Source organism: Euprymna scolopes, chromosome 38 (genome assembly GCF_053919585.1).
Source record: "Euprymna scolopes isolate OS-2025 chromosome 38, ASM5391958v1, whole genome shotgun sequence".
NCBI lineage: Eukaryota > Metazoa > Mollusca > Cephalopoda > Sepiida > Sepiolidae > Euprymna > Euprymna scolopes.
In genome coordinates, this window is record NC_136519.1 from 4,496,215 (window position 1) to 4,501,059 (window position 4,845).

The 4,845-nt window shown below is 41.9% G+C and overlaps 2 pseudogenes; both read left to right on the forward strand.

The window, feature by feature from the left end:
• The first annotated feature begins 4,152 nt into the window (after window positions 1–4,152).
• On the forward strand, window positions 4,153–4,317 carry LOC145263483 (U2 spliceosomal RNA; annotated as a pseudogene).
• An 81-nt stretch (window positions 4,318–4,398) lies between these two features.
• LOC145263467 (U2 spliceosomal RNA) lies at window positions 4,399–4,573 on the forward strand (annotated as a pseudogene).
• Window positions 4,574–4,845: the final 272 nt, after the last annotated feature.

Consider the following 4,845-nt stretch of genomic DNA (forward strand, 5'->3'; position numbering starts at 1 on the left):
GAAACTACATACTTCATGGTTGGATCTGATATATATTGGCAGGATGAAGGTCTCGTGATATGATATGATATGATATGTCTCCAGTACTGGGCAATACATGGAATACTTTGAGGAAATGGCATTAGGATCAACCCAAGTAAAGCCAACAATGTGATTGCGATATGCAGATGACACATTCACACTCAACTTTCACTGGACAGTACCTAAACTTCAACTCCCACTATCCATATAATTTGAAGAAACGACTCATCCGTTGCCTACAACACCGTGAAAAAGCAATATGTAGAAACAGCAGTGCATATCAAGAGGAGAAATTACTATCCAGAAAGCATGATATCAGCTTCAATAAATCTGGACCAGACACAAACAGACACCACTCAGAAACTCACCATAGTTAAAGCAACTGGCCCTGATGGCATTCCAATTACAGTGTTTAATAAGCTTCAACCAGACTTGCCCCCATACTTACAAAACTGTTTAAGCGTTGCCTTAAGCAGAAGTGCTTTTCAACACCCTAGAAAGCCTCGTCAGTATGCCCTGTATTTAAGAACTCAGGTGATAAGTCATCTCCCTCTCAGTACAGACCAATAAGTCTCTTGTGTGTCATGACTAAGTTACTGGAATCCATATTAAATAAAGAAATAGTCAACCACCTCAGCAGAAATAATCTCCTTAGTGACATGCAATATGGTTTCCGTTCTGCTAGATCTACAGCTGACGTGCTAACAGCTATATCCCATAGGATTAGTGAATTTCTTGACAAAGGCTTCCTTTCCAGGGCAATTGCTCTTGACATATCAAAGGCCTTCAATAAGGTTTGGCATAGGGGCCTACTTCACAAGATTTCTAGCTACGGCATAACTGGAAATGTTTTCTCAATCATTTAATAATTTCTCTCCGATAGGTTCATAAGAGTAGTGGTTGATGGGCAGAAATCAGAGGCCCACAGTATTAATGCTGGAGTCCCCCAGGGGTCCATCTTGGGGTCAACTCTCTTCCTGATCTACATCAATGATATCCCAAAACAAATACTTAATTCATTCGTTGACATCTATGCTGATAACACGACCATCTACGGCAGCACATCAAAGGCTGTAAATGACAAAGTTCTCTCTGATTCCCTCTCCTCTGATCTTGAGTGCGTGGTTCAGTGGGGAAAGAGATGGCTGGTTACTTTTAATGCATCTAAAACCAAGCTCCTAATTTTACATCATCAACGCTCTGTTCCTCATCTAGCATCAATTGAATTGGATGGCTCTCGTCTTGGGAAGGCTTCATGTTTTGGCATGCTCCTGGATTTGCCATTTACTCCTGATCTGAAATGGAACACGTCTGTTGCCCGGGCCGCTGGGAAAATGGTGGGATCCTTCTACCGCTCCAGAAAATATCTCACTACTAATGCAATTCTCTATCTCTATAAAAGCCAAGTACGTCCAAAGATGGAGTACTGCTGCCACATCTGGGCTGGAGCGTCAAAAAACAGGCTATCCTGCCTTGACAAAGTACAAAATAGACTTCATGGCTTAGTGGGGAATGCTCTCTTCTCTTCCCTGCAACCTCTCTCCCACAGTAGAGACGTTGCGAGCCTGTCTTTGTTTTATCGTTATTTCCATCGCAAGTGCTCGTCCGAGCTCCAATCTCTGGTCCCCCCTCGCCAATACTTTATGATAAACACCCGTTTAGCTAAAACCACTGTCAGTAATTTCCCCACTCTTTATCTGTGCCTAAATCAAAACGTAGTTTCCATGAACATAGCTTTTTTCTCAGAAGTGCACGCCTGTGGAATTTTCTTTCGCTTGCCTGTTTCTCACCTGACTACAACTTAGACGTCTTCAAGTGCAACATAAACAAATTCCTGATTAATCGCTCCTTTAAGTAAGACACTTTATCAAATCTCCAATACCAACTATTACTACGATATTATCCCATTGATTATTGTACACAAAATAACCTTTATCCCCAAGTGGCTTCCGGGCCTTGATAAGTGGTGATACCCATGTAAAAAAAGGACTTGTCTGAAAAAATTCAACGAATATGTAATCCATATGACATCAGGACAGTATTTAGAAATTATTCAACTCTCCGGAAACAGCTTTTGAGAGTCAATCCCCCTATAGACAAGATAACGACTAAGAACTGTGTATACGAAATCCCAAATAAATTTGAAAAACTATACAAAGTTGAGACATATCTTCAACTAAAAAGACGGTTAGGAGAACATCGAAAAGCCGTAGTATATGGAGAGGTTAAAAAGCAGGTATAGCTGACCATATCTGGAGGAAAAAGGAAACCATCTACCATTATGGGACAAAGTAAAATTATAGCCAGAGGGGAGCGGTGGAGAGTAAGAGGACTGAAAGAAGCTTTGTTGGAAATAACCAATTACTAAGTAAGCCTAGTATAGAATTTAATACGATATAGGAACTACGAATTATAAACAATAGATAATACACTGCTGATCCAAAATTGTTATTATATATTACCATATCTATATATCTATATATGAATGTTGTTACTTATTGCGTGCAAGCGACTCTATAAGTCACTCCGTCAGTCCGTCTGTCTGTCGGTCTGTCGGTCTGTCCGTAACATTTTTGTGCTTGGCTATTTTTATTAAGATAAAGGTCTGTATTTAATAGATGCTGTTCTTAGCTTTTTAAGCTTTTCTTGACATTTTGGCCAAGATCACAGTTTCCACGGCAGCAGGCTCAAGACCCTCCTAGGGTACATAATGAGGTAATGGCTCGCATCGATGCCAAGCGCTGGCTTGAACTCGACGAATCCTATTTTGTGGAGAAGATTGATCCGCCGCTGCCTAGGGAGAAAAGAATGGTTTTTCTAGCGATACTAGCAGTAGCGAGGATGGTCATATGGATCACACGCCTCAAGCGAGTCCGCGAAGGGATATCTGTTCCGGATCGGGATCTGATTGTCTACTTTAAACATCTGCTTAAAGTAAAGATCAGATGCGATTGGAAGAGGTTGCCTCGAGTGGCCGTTGACAAGAGGTGGGTGCATGATGCTAGCTTGTGCATCCGACGAGACGCCAAGTTTGAATTCGTGTTACCACCATAAGCATGGCACATGTGGAACTGGGTCCTACGGAGCCCACCCAGCTAAGTTAGACAAATAAAAAGTAAAGAGACTCTTGACTGGTGGTATGAGATTCTGTCCCCCAATTGTTTGTTTTTTGGCACTAGAGAACCTTCCGAGGCTACCCTACAACTACCCCCCTATCTTTTTGTTTTATCACCCCCTAGTCAACCCCTACTCGATGGTCGCCGCCTACCCCCCCCCCCCATCTCCCCCTTTTTTTGTTTTTGACATATATTTATTTTTCCTCCCTACAACCGATAAGAATCGTTCCCAATCCCCACTAGGGACCTTCCCACTTGTTTTCGGTGCCCCGGAAAACAGTAGGTGATCTAACTTTCTAGATAAGCTCACGGAGAGACCTTACTAATAATGCACTAGGCAATTTTATTTTTTGCATATTTTTCTAGATTCCCCACTCCCCAACACGAACTGTTTTTCTTACAAAATTCAAGAACTTTTTATTTGCCAATGAATTGAACTTTTTTCACACACACACACATTTTAATTACTAAAAAAAAAAAAATTGCACACACACACAAAGTAATTGTAAATATATCCTTTTTTGCAAAAACGCTGAGGTTTTCATTAGTTAGTTTAGAGTCCACAGAGTGAATGAGGTATTGTGGTAAATGTTGCCAGTCAAGAGTAAAGTCGCCGAAGACTCCATTTTCACTGTAGTAACAAAGACCCTGCAACACTCCCCCATCCAGATCTTAAAGGGCGTTGTGCCTAAATTTGTTTTGTAAATTTGCATTTTGCTTTTAATTTATTTTAATTTTACATTGAATTATTTTGATTGTAATTTTCATTTTCACGAAATAAATTATATATAAAGATCACAGTGTAGTATCTGCCACAACAGATACTGCAAATAAAGACCATATGTGGGAGCAATCCCACTTATAAGACCTTGGTCAATGTAGGGGAAACCCTTCATACAATTGTCACTATCCAGCTCCGCTACTCCCCGGGGAGTTGGTCCCCATTTCCCCTTCACTCCTCACATTAAAAATCGGTCTTGTGCCTAATTTGCTCGGTAGGGGAGCAAATAAATACAATTTTTCGTGGCCTTTTGGCCAAGATCAAAGTGTAGTATCTGTTCCGGCAGATACTGCAAGCTATGACTAGCTATGACTAGCAAAGACCAGATGTGGGGGGCAACCCCACATGCCTGACCTTTAACCAGCTCCCATTTCCCACCTCTCGGGAGCTGGTCCCCTTTTTCCCTTCCCCCTCCCTTCACTCCTCACATTAAAAATCGGTCTTGTGCCTTATTTTCTCGGTGGGGGAGCAAATAAATACAACTTTTCTTGGCCTTTTGGCCAAGATCAAAGTGTAGTATCTGTTCCGACCGATACTGCAAGCAAAGAGCAAATAAATACCAACCCCACATATAAAACCTTGGTCAATGTAGGGGCAAACTTCATACCAATTGTCACTATCCAGCTCCCCTACTCCATGGGGAGTTGGTCCCCATTTCCCCTTCAATCCTCACATTAAAAATCGGCCTTCTGCCTAATTTGCTCGGTGGGGCAGCAAATAAATACCAACCCCACATATAAGACCTTGGTCAATGTAGGGGCAACCCTTCATACCAATTGTCACTATCCAGCTCCCCTACTCCCCGGGGAGTTGGTCCCCATGTCCCCTGCACTCTTCACATCCAAAATCGGCCTTGTGCCTAATTTGCTCGGTGGGAGAGCAAATAAATACCCTTTTCTTTGCCTTTTGGCCGGTTTTAAAGTGTAG